At 37.8% G+C, this 16,701-nt stretch overlaps 1 protein-coding gene across 2 annotated transcripts in view; it reads left to right on the forward strand.

Annotated features, from left to right (window-relative positions):
- The window catches only part of PDZRN4 (PDZ domain containing ring finger 4), a 409,811-nt gene that overhangs the window by 63,106 nt on the left and 330,004 nt on the right, over window positions 1-16,701 (forward strand). The gene's annotated exons all lie outside the window — the stretch shown is intronic.

The raw sequence follows: 16,701 nt of genomic DNA on the forward strand, positions 1-16,701 counted from the left end.
TTTATTAAACTCAAAATTATTTTGCTATTTTCCCCCCTGTGAAATTCCTTTTCTGGAGCAATATGTGGTCCCCACCCATGCATTTAAAGCAGGCTGGAAAAAAAAATAAAAGCACTATAACCAATGTTGTGAAACAAAAAAGAAGTATGGAATCATTTGGAAAAGGAGTTAAATAACCTTTGTGCTCACAGGAGTGAGCGCTTTCTGTGTGAGCTTGTTTTGAAACCCACAAAAGAATCCAGTCTGAAGCTCAGAAGATTAGAGTACTTGTATGATCAGTGCGTATTTCAGCTGCACAAGAGTTTGGCATTGGTTCATATGCTGAAATATTTTACAGATGTGAACTATGAGGGATTGTTGTTTTAGGCAGTCAGTGTGAAACAGGAAATGACCTGTATGAAGCAGGCTGAGGCTGTCTTGAAGAGAGATGCTAGTTAGTGGTACCTCTCTGCGATAGCTGAAGGGATGCCATTCAGAAAGTTAGCAGATTATATTCTTCAGGTTTAACAGATCATCACATCTGGAGTTTAAATACGATACAGTTGGCTTCCTACTAAAAAACCCTTCAAAAGTTGTTATGCTTGTAACTTTACACTGAATGAGGACGCATGAATGATGTCATGGCTTTTTAGTAATGGATACAGAAGTCTTTCTACTCACTTACACAGTCTTTCTACTGATTTACACAGCAGTATCTATTAGAGAGAGCTCTGTGCTGGTTGTATTTTACTGATGATATAGTGAAGGTTACGCTATGGTCCTGGTGGCTTTTGACAGTCTAGGCTTAATGTAAGTGTTACGCAAACACTGACAATTTTATTGCATATACATATATAACCCCCAAAATAGTTAACAGAGAGAAAAAAAATCCAGCTTGTGTGTGTGTGTTAGTGTGTGTTTGTACACACACTCTATGCAATATTGGTTAAATTAGCTTTAAGCAAAGCTTGGTTCAACAAATCTATAGTGGCAGTAATTAATCATTATTTTAGATTGCAAAAAAAAATAGAGGTGCTTATGTTAATGATTGCAATGTGTACTTTGCTGACAACTAGAGTGAGCTATAACATACTAGATATGTTATAATTAAGCAAAAATGCTAACATCTGGAAAACAGCCTGCATTGTTACAGAAAGGAACAGAGTAAACTAAGCAAAACAAAAAAGTCCATGTTATTGCAAGATAGGTGTGCGTCTATTTGCTGTAGTGAAAGAATATGCGTAAAAATCCTAGCAGGAGTCATTAATATAGCATAAATCAACCCTCTGCATGGTGATTTATCTAATGTCGGAGGTACTGTAACCTGGATTACATACTAATATTCATTGGGTAATGGACAGGAAGTGTTTATATGTCATGGTTAAAATAAAGAACAGGTGTGCATTGGATGGTGCACTTTTAGTGGATATTCGAAACATTTGTTTTAAATCCCTTTGAAGTAAAATCTGTGTTTTTGAATATGCTTTTCCATAGTTTTGCATTTTCTTCTTAAATCACAAATCAAAATACCACCCCTAACTATGTGAAATGTTACCCCCATTGGAATACTTGAGTAGTCCAAAAGTAGAATTTTTCTCTTGTGCAGTGCTTAGAATGCACACAAAGATGATGACAAGTAAAGTGACTAGAATTGGATCCTGTTAATAAGTGCTTCTGAAAGAGATAATGTAAGAACAATTCAATAGCCACTATTTTGTTGCAGTATTGTACTGCAAGGTTTGGTGAAAACATTCTTTCCAGTTGGAAAAAATATCTTTTTTTATAATTGGATTCTGTTTTACAAAATCTGAGAGGGAGGAATCTGAGTATAACATAATATTAATAGGAGATATACCTATCTCCTAGAAGTGGAAGGGACCTTGAAAAGTCATCAAGTCCAGCCCCCTGCCTTCACTAGCAGGACCAAGTACTGATTTTTGCCCCAGATCCCTAAGTGGCTCCCTCAAGGATTGAACTCACAAACCCTGGGTTTAGCAGGCCAATGCTCAAACCACTGAGCTATAACAGCAGGCTTTTTTCTCCTTGCAAGGAAAGTTGATGTTCACTGGGACCATGATTGTGCCCTACTTCACCCCTTGACAATATGGAGCGGTTCAGTGCCATTAAAAACGTGGTCTGTAGTCCATAGGTATTAATTTAAAAATATAAACTGTTCTAAGTGACAAATGATAAAAGTGTGTATGCCATGGGCGCGGGGAAAGGGAAGGAGCAGGAGAGCTAAAGTAGGAGCTAAGCCCCCGCTCTTCCCATCGGTCTGAAATGGCAGAATTCTCAATTTTCTTTTTAACCGGGCATACCTTTGGAGCATGCTAGTGCTCATTCTGGCTTCCGTTCTTATTAATTGCTAAGGCTCAAATGCTAGTCTCACCGACTCAGGCTGAGTTCTAGGGTTTTGCTCAGTGGCGAGGAATTATCTCACTTTCAGGCCTCCTGTGGCTGTTTTGGGGCAAAGGCAATGCACTGAAGTATTGGTGGATCTGCGGGCCCCACCTGTTATGTCCCACTCATAGGCATGCATAACATTGTTATATGCTGCAATTTCCAAGTTTAAATTGACTTTGTATATTGTCGTTTTGTATTTCTGTTGGTTAGTTACTGGGATGAAGAAAGTGATATAAAACAGAAGTGCAATTCCCATTTAAAATATTCTGCCTTCAGAATAAAATGCAGCATATTTATTCTGCAAACAGGAAAGAATAACAAGAGATCAGGCTGTCAAATAAGCAGCATATGTTTGTGGATTTTGGTGACGTATGGGGTAATTCAAAGTAAGGCACATATTCATGATTGCTATTTACTAGCACAAATTAAATGGAGCTGTACTGGTAACTTCACCAGTCTTCCATGGTTTCTTTTACTCTTGTTCAACCAATGTGTATTTACAGACTTCACTAACTCATTTTCCAGAAAACTTCAAACTGTATTTGCTAGTACTGAGGTAATTGGAGTAATTTACATCCCTAAATTCTGCCTAATCATTAGTCACATACCCCTCTCAGTTTACTGCTCCTGAGCCTCTGTTCTTGAGTGTAACCCCTGCTTCCTAAATATAGGGCACACAAATCAGGATCTGCATACACTGACAGCAGCTGCCAGAATAACCTGAGGAAGCAAAGTTTTTGCCTTGTAAATATTATCTGAAAAATATGTTTACGGAGCAATTGCAATTGCTGATAACTCAGGGGCTAAAAGAAGGAAAGTTGTGAGTATTTGTTGATCAGTAGCTTGTAAATGTGTCCCACATGCCTTTGACTCAGAATTCTTACCTGTAACATTTTTACATGAGAGTATCTTAAGAAACTACCATATGAACACAGCAATAACTAATAGTGAAGGTTCAAAATTTACAGAAATAATTCCATTTAACAAGGCATAACTTAATTTTTCTAACTTCCTGGAGAGAGAATGTTGAGACCTGCATACTATGTACTATTTATAGTATATCTCAAATGTTCTAGCATTTGTCTGAATTCCTCTGCCTTTCTGAATTCATCCATGCGCTTAATCCCTTTTTTGGCTGAGTGTTCTTACCCATATACTCAGACCAGACCAGTTCATAGTCTTAAAATGTAATTGGAGCCCATTCTAGCAATTTTTTTCCAACTGTGTGGAAGAAATAACAGCAGAGTAACTTTCTTTGCATCTTATGAGGGTTTAGTGATCCACATCAAGGAGTTCTCTTTATCACCATAGTTTCGTATTTCTGACGTTCAAAGGAATATCCAGTAACTCAAATCTCAGACTGTTGGTTGAGATCGACTGTAATTGATTTCTATCCATATTCAGTGCCATATCATTCCAGAAGTATGGTATTCCCTAAAGCTGTCTTATACCTTCCCAGAGTTCAGGGACCACAATATGAGTCGAGATTAGCTGACGTGCTCTCACTAATATTTGCTAAATCAGAGGACTGGTACTTTGCTATGAGCAAAGCAAAATTTGCTTCCCCTGCTAGAATCTGAATTTCATGATATGGTATAAAACCCATCGATTTGCTTACATTTTTGCCAGAACAGGTTAGATGAGGGATATTTGCTTTTATAATCTTCATTTTGTGCTTAAGTTCCTTTATTGTTAATTCACATAAGTTCCCCAGTTTTTGTATTGTTCTAATGAACTGCACATTTGCTCAGGGAATGGTAGGATAGACACGTGTAAAAGTTAAAAATAAATGCACTACTACCAGTCCTTTAGTGTGGAGTGAGAGGACGAGAGCACAGAAACCACACTTTAGCCGGGACTTAAGGCTATTGATAATTTACAGACATAACCTTACTTTGCACAGAACCAGCGAATAGTGTGGCTAGGAGGCATCTGGTTGGAATTGCAGAGTGTGGGACAAGGGTGAGCCGTTGAAGAACACTAGACCTGACTTTACTTACAGCAGAGAGACTAATCTAGAGAGACTGAGAATCATTAAGAAACTGGTAGGATTGACAGTTGGCAGGTAGAGTTTAAAGGACAATCCCTTACAAATTCTCAAACATCTCCAACAATTACACAAGGTTCTCATAATGTTAAAAGCTGCACCAAGATGCAGCCTAAGAAAATAAAGAAACAGTATCCACTTCACTGAATTTCCCTGTAGAGATCTTAATCAGGGAGATTGTTTGTTTGTTTGTTTGTCTCAGTGTGGCATTCAATGACTTCTGGATTCATTCATCTTTTGCCCTGAATTTTACTCCCAATACCTTACTTCCCATATACAGAGCAGCGCGTCTGAAATTCCTATTGTGACTGGTGAGCCAAAGCATAGCCCACAGAAAACAAACTTTCTGTCTCTTAGTTTCATAGTTTGAGTCGCCTCTCCTGTTGTCTTATCCACAGTCTGAATACATTCACTCTTCCTAGCATGTGGTTCCTGGTTTTCATGGAAAGAAATTGAAGCTGATGGAATTTGTGAAGAGGTGGCAACACTTCAATCGGAGTAAACAGCTATAATTTGCCTTATTTGTCAATACTGTATTAGAAGTAAATACTGTATAGTGTGGTGATCTGGGTGATAAATGAGTACTTGCTGCACTGTGCTTCACGGTCCTGATGATCTGACATAACAGGGAATAAGTATCCTTGGGGTAACTTATGTTAAGGAAACAAGGTTGAATAATTGATCTCTAAACAGCTGCAGCCTTTTCATACGTAACTTGAAGGGGGTACTAAAATTGCATGTGAAAACAAAAGGGCGAATGAGTGACTGCTATGTCCTACTGTTTGCATTGGATGGGCAGATCCAGCGAGAGTAGTTACCAAGACTATCTGCAGGTGGGATTCATTATTGCTATTATACTGTCTGGAATGTAATTTTATCATGGAAAAGCTAATAACTCAGATTCATAACCAAGACACTTTGAAGTCATTACTGCAAATTGGAAATAATTTATATAAAGATCCTAAGGTAGAAGTAAACAATGGCCAGGTGCCACTGGAACATAGGATTTGCCATGTTGGTATGGACTGATAGTCTGTCAAGTCTCTTGCTTCCATCAAGTGATTCTGCAAAGGAAATTGATCCTCCATACCTGTGTATTTTAATGGTCAGTCTATATCAGAATATAGGAGACCTCAGTAGATAGTTCTGGTATGTCTAAGGAGCGTCTCCACAAAGAATCTGGGTATTTTGACCTTTGTCCATTGATTATTGTTATCTTGAAAAGACCAACTTTAGAACTGGTCTATGTGATCAAGTGAGCAGATGTAGTTTATCAAATTAATCCCTTCTCATTAATCAGGACAGGTGCTTCTGTGCTACAGCTGTTGCCTTTAGTGCTCCTTTGCCCGAAATACTCTGAACTTTGGCATTTGTAGGAAAGGTTGAGGGTGTGTTGGATGGAAAGGAGTGTTTCTGTTGCTTTGGATACTGGCTGGCTGAGTTAATTTGTTGTTGTCTGATTGCTTAAAGCTGCTGGAGCGTGGAGTTTGTGTTGTCCAGGATTTTTTTTCATGCTGCTAGGTGGTCATTGTTATGATGATGTTGTATGACTACTTATCAGGGTGCTCGGAGCTTTAGGTACAGGAATTATTTTATTTTGTTTTGGATTTTTATTGGCTAAATCTAAAGAATAATAAATAAATAATGTTGCTGACAACAATATTCATAGTCTTCCTCACAGCATCCTTGGAAGGTATCTAGCTTTTCGTTCTTTACCCCGTTCCTTTCTCTTGTCTGCACAACCACTGGATCTTCTTTGTACTTAGGTTAAAACTCCCAGACCTCTGCCTCTATACTTTCATGGCTTCTTTGGAGGTTATACCAAATCATGTGCTCTGGCCTGACGTTTTACTTGTTCCTAGAATGATAGTCCCAGAACACCTCACTCTGGCCTGGTATTAGCATCTGCATCTCTCTCTCTCTTTTATATACCTTTTGCAGTTATGTGCAGCAGTTTCTCTTAAGTTTCTGACAACATGAGAATTATTTCAAATACTTCCCTTAAAAACAAGTAGGATTGAGTGCTCTGTTTATCTCCACCTTTCCCAGAGTTCCTTCTGTTTTATAGAGTTTTCTCTAATATGTTTGTTCAATACATACTAGGAAACTGTCTGCCTATGTGCTGGCTTCCAGTTCCATGCTGCAGCTCACTCTAATCTTTCTCCCAGGCGCCATGTCTGTAAGGCTGAGAGGAAATGCTGTCTATCAAATTCCTTTGCCAGTTGCTTAGCACTCTCCAGCGGGGATTTTGTTACTACATTTTATTTCACTCATTTCCCAATCATTCCACTTTTAAAATGGGAAGTGGTAGTTTTATTCCTATTTTCTTAAACATGCAATGTCTGTTCTCCCTTTATTTTTTAAATCCCACACCAGATTATCATAAAGTGGTTTAGGTGATTGCTCTATGAATGTATGCCTGTAGAGTTCTGCTTCTTAAACTTGTCTGATTTTAACTCTGGAGAAGAGAGTACGAGTTGCAATATTTCCCTTCTTCAAATGCATTTTTCTTTGGAAACCTTGAATAGCACAGTTTTGAGCATGGAGAGTTCATTTTACAGCTGGATATGGAATGATACAGCATTCATGGCAAAAGCAAGGCTAAGTTACCCTAAATAGACTGTCAGATTCTGGGTGGTCTGGGTTGTAAAAACTCTACTTTATGAGTTGAGGTGCCAGAAGTCATTATATTCAGGACCACAGATTGGACTTAGTGTCATCAGTGAAAAGATCATTGCCAGCTTAGCAGTTTTCTTAGTTCCCAGGTTTAAATCTGATAGCTGAAATTTCAGTTCAACCGGAACAGGACTAAAACTGTTATTTGCAATTGCATAGCTTTTTCTGGAATTGCCCAGCCTCCATAAGCTTGACTGTATAATGTTCCAAAGTATATTGTTATTGCTTTAGATTGAAATCTCTATTTCACGGTGGAATGGTTGGATTTTACCATCAGAGTTAGTTGGTTCTCTGTGTGGTTTTTAACCTTTCTTAAGGTGAGCCCCAATGAAAGAGTAAAGTATAACTGTTTTAAAAATGTTGGCTAAATCTAATAACTCTGGTGGAAAATGAAGCATGAATCATTAAAAATATACTTTGCTTGCTTTAATCCGGGGTTATAGATGAGTTGAGGTTTCTTCTGTGACTTGCTTAAACACCTTGATGAAAACCGTGGCTCGTCACTTGTCATCCACCATTAAAAATGTTAGTATGCAAACATTTGCCTTTCTTTTATACTGTGTATTTAATGATTTCAGGAATCAAAAAAAGGAGTTTAATGCCTATTTTTCTCTTTCTTTCTAAAACCTTTGCTTCAGTCAGCCAGAACCTTGACAGTATTAAGCATTGATCATGTAGTATATGCAGATTCAGGATGTAAGGTCAGTTCTCTTCCCAGTTTTCTCCCTGTTCTCCATATCTTTCGCTTCCCACATGGAAACTGAATGAACTACATTCACAGAACAAGATCTTGGTGGTTTCCTTGGTAATGATTCCTTTTAGCCAGTAGCTTATGGACTAAATGACAGCTTGTCCATTGCCAGCTTTATTTATTTAACTCTTCAGTTTCAAAGGTCTCATATCCAGTCTGAACTGTGGATTTCATGTGCATATTCTGCACTTGTCCTTGCATGGAACTCCCATTAATGTCATCTGGAAATACCATATATGGAACAAATACTTAGTATTCACTGGTAATCTACAGTATAGATCAATTATGAGAAATCTGCTGTAAATATTCAACCTAAATATTAGGGCAATTACTTTTTTAAAGGTCATAATTTGATTGAATTGATCTTTAGCTCATGTTATGCCAATAAGATCCAAAGATGTACAAAAGAAACCAACCAAAACTAAACTTATTTATACAGTGTGCATTTTATGTTATTCTGGTAGATGAGTTATAAGATGATAGTTACCAGTGACAATTGTAGTCAGGATTCCATTGCAATAAATATTGTAATGTTAGAGAAGTTTGTTTAATAATAGGTGCTTTCTTTTTATTGGTGAAGTACACAAATAGAGCAGGGCCTCCCAGAGGATTCCAGGGCCCTGGGGTCTTTGGCGGCGGGGGGCCCCCGTTTCAGCGGTAAGTCGGCGGTGGGGGTTCCTTCCGCTCTGGGACCCGCCACCGAAGTGCCCCGAAGACCCGCGGCGGGGCCCCCAGCTGCCGAATTACCGCAGAAGCAGGACCTGCCGCCGAAGTGCAGCCGGGTCTTCGGGGCACTTCGGCGGTAGGTCCCGGAATAGAAGGGCCCCCTGCCGCCGAATTACCACTGAAGACTCGGCTGCATTTCGGCGGCAGGTCTCACTTTGGCAGTAATTCACTGGCAGGGGGTCCTTCCGCCCCTGAGCAGAAGGACCCCCCACCGTCGAAGACCAGAAGCGGAAGAAGCTCCGGGGGCTCGGGCCCCACGAAAGTTTTCCGGGGCCCCCGGAGCTAGTGAAGGATCGTGCTCCAGGGGTCCCGAAAAACTCTCTCGGGGGCCCCTGCGGCAAATTGCCCCTCTTGCCCCCTCCCCCCGGGCAGCCCTGAAATAGAGCATTAAGAATCTCGAAGGCATAACATACCTAAAACAAACAAACATGCTGATGATAATTTGAAAACTGATCCTGGAGATGTAGTGAAAGTATCATTAAAATGTTATATCAAATTGAGGTGCACTCTTCGGGGTCTAAGTTGTCAAACACTGCACCTATTTGAAAGGAACAACTTAGACCCCGAAGAGTGCACCTCAATTTGATATAACAGACTTGGTTTCAGGTTGGTAGATAGGGGAAATACACATGAAAGATAGTGTTTAGGATAGAATTCTGGTTTCAACTTTAACTGCAGAGCCATGTCTATGCATAATAATGGCAAGGCCATGATACGGCAATCAGGAATACATTACATAGGGATGTGATCTCCTCTCCAAACTTGATGGTCACTCTCCCTTCTGTAACTCAAGTAAACAGGCTTTGTATGGGGAACTGTGTGGAGACTGGGAAGGGAAGGGAATTTATTCCATAACACTCTGGTGGGTTGTGGGGCTGCAGTGTTTGTATTTTGAGCCATGCTCAGGAGCTTTGGAGGGTTTCTATGCTCTCCTTCCCATCCCTCTGGGCAGCAGACCCTCAGTGCAAAGGGCCTTGAACTTTTCTTCCTTTCAGGATAAATTTTGCCCCAGTGTGCACCAGGATGGATTTGATTTAAATCAAACTGATTTACATCATGATTTAAATCACTAGTCAGGAAGACTCGATTTAATAATGGATTTCTACATAAAGGTACATTCTTCATATTATCAACCTGAAGATCCCGCATGTTCAGACATGCTCCTTTCATCATCTTCAGTGCAGCTTCCTCCTGAGAAGGAACACTTCTCATGATGTTGTTTCATTCGGGCAATCAGGCCTTGTATTTCTTTGTTGCACTGTTTGCATTTTGAATGCGTGCCTGTCTTACCCACAGGTAGAAGAGCTTCATTAAAATATTCCCAAACTGAGTCTCTTTTACGGTCTGCTGCCATTATAAGTTTTCCCTTCTAATGAGAGAATGGTGTGGTAGATCTCAAATCAATGAAGGGTACACTCAAAAAGACCTCAAGACTTCTGGAACATGCTGCTCAAACAGTTTCACTTTTGTTTCTACTGCCTGTCCCTCCCTCTCCAGACTTCTTCTCCTTGTCCAGACCTATTCCATCACCAACAATCTTCTAATCATTGAACTTTTTGAAACTTTGCACTTTTAGAGAGAGGTCAGGGATTGATTGTGTACACAATTTGCAGAGGGACAATAGGGTTGAGGTCTGTTATTTCTCACCTCTCTATATTATTTATTTATTAAAATATCACTGAGCTATAATGTATCTTAATTAAAACTATCTTTAGATACTGGTAGGCTTTTCCTCAAAAAGCATTTTATCAAAAAAAATCCGATTTTAAATTTAAAAAATATTTTTTTATTTTTTCTTTTTTTAAAAAAAACCATTGATTTTTATCCACCCTAGTGTGCACACAACTCCCATGGTTGGTGTGGAATCAGACAAATGTACAATGAAGGAAACCCAGTCTCCTTAGTTTTTATTGACAACTCTACAACAATGCACATTAAAACAGGTTTGACCTTTATTTGTTTTGTTTTTTTACCGATTTCTGCTGCATCACCAAAGCATTTTTAAACAAACATGCAAGCATCAAATTCACAGAGTATTGAGAGAAGTCATAGAGCACATATTTTCTGTTGCAACAGTTTATGCTTTATTTAAGTACTTGTTTTGAATAAATATTTTAAGATGCAGTAGCAAAAGAACTTTCAAGTCTGAAAGCCATTGTGTAAGAATTTTAATATGGGATAACTGTCCAAGGTGATTTTTTTTTTGGAGCTAATCATTTTGAGATATGCCCTTTTGTAAGAACGGCTAATTTGTGGCCTTCAATTTTGAACATTCTCTCAGTTTATATTAGCTGTCACGTGTAGTATGAAATTCTCTAATATATCCTCCAGTGGTGTCAAACACTCTTCCTCTCTGTGTGCCTGCATTTATATGTAGTAAAATGTGTGTCCCTCACATTTTTGTTTAGGCTATACTACAATAGTTTAAAACCCCTTATTAAACCTAAAAAGGAGTGTGAAATCTTTATTTGAACAGTTTCAGGAATATTTAGAGTAGTACTCACATCTAAACAAGCCTAATAGTAGCGTGAACCCATGTGTCCTTTGTATCTACTTGGTATATCATTTTAGGTATGTGCTGGTATTATAATCTCCTCACGATACCCAGAGGACATCCGTTAAAGTAAAAAAATCACTGAAGAGACTTCCACACCATCTGCCATTTGGTAAAATCTAGGGCTAAGTGTACTTAGACAATAAGTGGTCTTTTCCCTCTGGACAGGGTCAGCACTTTCAATTAGTGATGAGGTCTCAAGTAGAATGAAGATACACATATCAGCAGTTTGCACTTCCAGCTTTGGCTGTTTCTTTTATTATATGAAGCAACAATATTGGGTCAGATTTTCTGCTGGCGTAACTCAGTAGAAGTCAGTGGAGTTAGGCCAGCAGGCAACATCATCAACTAACTTTTTACTTACAATTTTCAAGTTCAACTTCAACTGTTAGAGTATTTTAAAAAAATGTATAAGCATTCTAATTTCGCAGAGTTTTTCTGTAGTTCATGTTGCAACCGATATACAATGATTAGGTTGAGAATATAAGGTTCCATAACTTCCTCACCCATTCTTTCAGATTTGAATGAAAATCAGAAAGAAAAAAACAACAATGAATGTAGCAATTTCTGCTGCAACTGTATTTACTTTTTGAGTTGTGTTTCTAAAAGCAAACCCAGCTTTGTGCAATGGTCCAAATAATCCATTAGAGGGCAATATAATATTGCTGTCTTGCTGAGCATAATCATCAGTGCAAGGAAATAGGACTGTCTGACTTGTATGGGAGTAATGCTTAGAAAATGCTTAGAAAAATGCTTTAAACAAAACTGATCTGTTGGATTTACATTTAACACATGTGCCAGAGGCTCCCAGAGCCCATGTTAAGTCTTGACCCATTTTTTATAACAGAGGATGTATTAATAAGATAAGTAGTGGAACAAAGAATAGTGTAAGTTAGTCTGCCTTGGAGCAGACATCATGGACCCCCGTTTTGCAGTAGAAACTTGATAAAAGTCAGTTGGACTAGATGGAATAAGCAGAGCATGGTGAGTTGAGAAACCCAGTAACCAAATCATGCCTTTGCCATTGCTTTGTCACGTGGCCTTAAGCAAGTTAGTTAGGCGTGAATTTTCAAACTCGAGTAGCTAAAATTTAAGCAAATAAATTCATACTTAGCCATATCAGTAAGGTGTATGATTGTCATAGATGCTGATCATAGTTCACATTAAAGTTGGGTCCAGGGTGCTTTGATTGCAACCACTGATTTTAAACATGATTTAAATCAGCAAGCAGGAAACCTTGATTTCAATCATTGGTTTTAATCATGTTCTGCATTTGTATTTTTGTTGTTTTTCCAAAGAAAGGAAAGTCACAGTAATTGTAACAATTAAAACAAGTTGATTTGCAACTAAATATAGCTTTTATACTTAATTTTGGTATTTCCTTTTTCTAACCAGGAGGATACTTTGTGATTATACAAACTTATTTAAGCAATTATATGGCTTAACTTACATTTATTCAAATTCTTAATTTTTACATTTTTATTGTGTTAGAAAATGGTGAATGATGCATTGCTAATTTACTAGATGATTAACTTTTTACTTACCATTTGCATCAAGCTCTATTTAAATGAAAATTCAAATTCAATTAAATGCACGAAACAGCTTTTTGATTTTTTTATTAAATGATAATGTATCTTAAAAGTGCTGGACACATACACTTTTTTTCTTATCAAATTTTATTAAAACATGTTTTACATTTAAAACTAACTGATTTATTAAACAAAGGAAGTATTTTCTGATTGCCTCTAGTCAGTGTGTCCTTAAAGATTTTAGAACTAGTAGATTTTACCATGTTCACCTATTTTTTATCCATAGATTGGAAGCAGAAAACAAGCTTTCCTGCTTTTGCAACTCCCAATTGGTTTCTTAACTTTGAATGAACTAGTCTTTCAACCAATTTAATTGAATAAACTGAAATGAAGAAAATATTCTCTCTACACCTGCAGAACAGGCTGCTGCTGTCAGAAGCTGGTTTAGCACTTCAGCAAGTTCTGGTTCCAGATTCTTAGTCTGTGATTTCTACCAGTTCAGTAGTTTGACTCTCTTTAAAGCTTGGCAGCATGCACGTACATTGTAATAATATTTTTGTATTTAATTGAAATTATTTTAATAGATGATAAGTTTAGACCGTTAAAATAGGTTGTCAATTTAAAATTTAATTTTAAATGGGTTTATTTTTTAAAAATCTGTATTTAAGTTAAATAAAAATATCTGATAGAAGGAAAAAATTGACTTTTTTATTTAATTGGAATTTGTTTTTAAAATCATCATTTTTTATAAACTATGCAGGCTACCTATTGGATTTTTAGATACCCAAATTTGAAAATTTTGGCCTTAATCTCTGTCTGTTATATCTCTGTAAAATGGGGTTATATTTCTTACCTCTTTCAGAGGGGAAAGGTAATATTAGAAGATGGCACACGCTAAGTGCTAAATATTTTTATCACCTATGTTACGAGGTATAGAGTTTTTTGACATACTAAGTTTCGGGTTGTATTACATTTTTGTAGCTATCAAACTTTAAAGCATGGCACTATTTTTGTTTCTTTAAACAGAAAAAGATGGTTTAGTTTTTAAATGAAGCATACCAGGAAAGTTCTTGTAAATGTCCCCCCAAAACTGTAGAGCATGGGAATATAGGTACTAGGCCTTAAACACAGCTTTGAATTAAGTGTAGTTTCTCTATCTTTCTAAATGTTACCACACTTGGTTGTGAGCAACTATAATGGCTTGCATGGGTCCATTATGACAGGGGAAAAAATGTGTTTCACACACCATACAGAATTAACCTATAATTGTTTAAACATAGGAATAAAACTAAGTCTCTTGCACTATAATATAATAAACAATCAGTCAATTTATATATTTTGTCTCACTTGATCACAGTATGTCATACTCCTATTTCGGAAATAGACTAGAAAGAACTCAACCATGCATATAAACTGAAATTTAAAAATCACATTATTCTGCAAATATAAAAATAAACCTGTGCTGCTAGTTTATATTTTTGCAAGATAAAATGTACTAAGAATGTGGCTTTAGTTTCTAAAGCATCCAGCACATATCCGTATGGAGTTACAGGACTGCATCGCTTCTTTATTTTTTTCTGAAATATTGAAATGGAACTAGGGCATCAATCCAAATCTCATGCTATGAATGATCCAGTCTTTTAATAATTGTACACAGATGAAGGAGACTCTGGTTTATATAAATAGTCCCAAAGCTATTTACAGTTTATCTGTCAGTTCTGTCTTTATGTGGCCTCTGGTTAATAGTGATTCCATTGTGAAAATGTTCTTATGGCTTTCCCAAAAGGCCTACACAGTTACAGGTATGAAAAAGGAATTCCTCTCTAGGGATATATCTTTAGAAAGAAGGTAAGTAAGGAAACCTTGGAGGTAAATGGTTTTCTTTGTGATTTGCATAAAAACTTTATACTACTATCGTCTGGACACTCATTTAGCAGATGTTGATTTTTGGCTAGAAAAATTAATCATTCCTAAACAAACATTATACTTGGTCCATGGAAAAAAGTGATCAACAGCTGAACCTTACTTACACGGATGCTTATTTTGTGCCATCCTGCTTTTCGAGACATCATAATTTCCATCACTTATACAAGATAACATAACTGCATCTCATACTACATCTTCTACTTCTATGTTGAGCTATTGCTTCCTGTGAACTTCCTGTTGCACTGTCTGGTAGACTACTGTCTACTGCAAACTAAACAATACATATGTGAACCATCAACGTATGTTCCTATTTACTTTATTTTTATTTATTTAATTTGATTTACAGTATATCTTTAAAGATCTATCAAAAGCCTTGTAAATACAGTCGCTCAACAAACCAAACCAAATCAGCAGCTTCTCCTCACCGCAAACTAGAAAATAATCAATCAGTGATCCAAATGGGTCCACCTCTGACATTTGTAGATTACTTTATTAGATCTTTTTTTCCCTAATGGACTGGGTGAAGAAATGGGCCCTACAGCATGACTTGAAGGACAAGAGGTTCCGACTTCTATAGACCAATAGGAGGTGTAATTTCCAAAGTTAAAGGTCTGTTAGGATATGTCTACACTGCAGTGAAAAACCCGTGTCTGGCCCGTGTCAGCTGACTCAGGCTTGTGGGCTTCAGGCTATAGAACTGTTTAACTGCGGTATAGATATTTGGGTTTGGGCAGGAGCCTGGGCTCTAGGACCCTGCGAGGTGGGAAGATCCCAGAGCTCAGGCTGCAATCCAAGTCTGGAAGTCTACACTGCAATGTAACAGCGGCGCCTCCCAAGCCCTGGAAGCCTGAGTCAGCTGGCATGGACCAGCCACAGATTTTTCTTTGCTGTGTAGGCATACCCTTAGAGAGAACATCCTATTGGCAGCTTCTCTTCTTAGACTTGCCACAGCATATAAAAATCTTATTTGCAGTAACAATTGACTAACTACATTTTTAATACATGTTTATCATTGGCACTTCATGACTGTATTTTATGAACTAACCTTGTGATACTGAAGTTTATCTCACATTGAGTTCAGAATAAACTCTAATTATTCCTCTTAGAAAGTTACGAATTAACATCTGTTTCTGTGATCAGTTTGTTACTTTGTATGCATTTTACTTTCTGATTATTTAAGTAGAAAAATGGTCTAGTGAGCTTTCTTGCTTAATGTTTGGGAGGTTGATGTTCTGCCACTTCACTTCACTTCATGATCCTTATCCAGCGAATGATAAAATGATTTGCTTTGCTCTCCCCATAGTCAAATCCCTGGTGATTCACTGAGTACTCAGAACCTTCTAAGATGGTAAAACAGGTTGAAAATTCTCAAGGGCTGAATTCACTGCACTTCTCTTGCCATGTAAAGGGTCTGTAAGGAGGGGCTTAGGAGGAGACACTTCAAAAATCAATAGAAAGGCCTAAAATGTCAGATTTGCTTTATAACTTACTGAGATTTTTTTCATTATGACAACAGCATAATAATAACAAAATCATCTCATTGTGGTAACATACCTCAAATTGCTGAAATGAAAATAGGGCAGCCAATGCAGTCAGAAAGACATCCCTTAGAAGAATAATTTGACTATGTTGTGTTTCTTCTTCTCTTCAGCAAACAGGGTTTGGATGAAAGTAGCCACATGTCTGCACTTTAGGTTACACAAGGAAGGAAACCCTTAAGGTAAAATCTAGCACAGGTTACATTAACAGCTATATTGGCCCTTTCTTGCATTCAGATGCTATTAGCTGTTTTTTATGTGTAACCCTTCTGCCCCTCTGAGTTGGCAGCAACAAGGGCCGGGTTCAGTATCCAGGGGTTCCGTTTCAATAAAACAATGCATAACCAGCTTGAGCCCCCACCCGGTGACCTGGGACACTTACATACCACACCCCCCTGGGCGCCTCTAGGAGGCAATACTTCCCCTCTCGCAAGCACGGGGTCTGAGTGTAGCAAAATCCTTTTACTAAAGGAAGGAAACAATGCGGCATCCCATTGGAGAAACACCAAAAACAGGATTATAACACAAACCATAAGCAAAAACCCACCTCCAAGTACATTTGGCAATGTCCT

This window comes from Gopherus flavomarginatus, chromosome 1 (assembly GCF_025201925.1).
Source record: "Gopherus flavomarginatus isolate rGopFla2 chromosome 1, rGopFla2.mat.asm, whole genome shotgun sequence".
NCBI lineage: Eukaryota > Metazoa > Chordata > Testudines > Testudinidae > Gopherus > Gopherus flavomarginatus.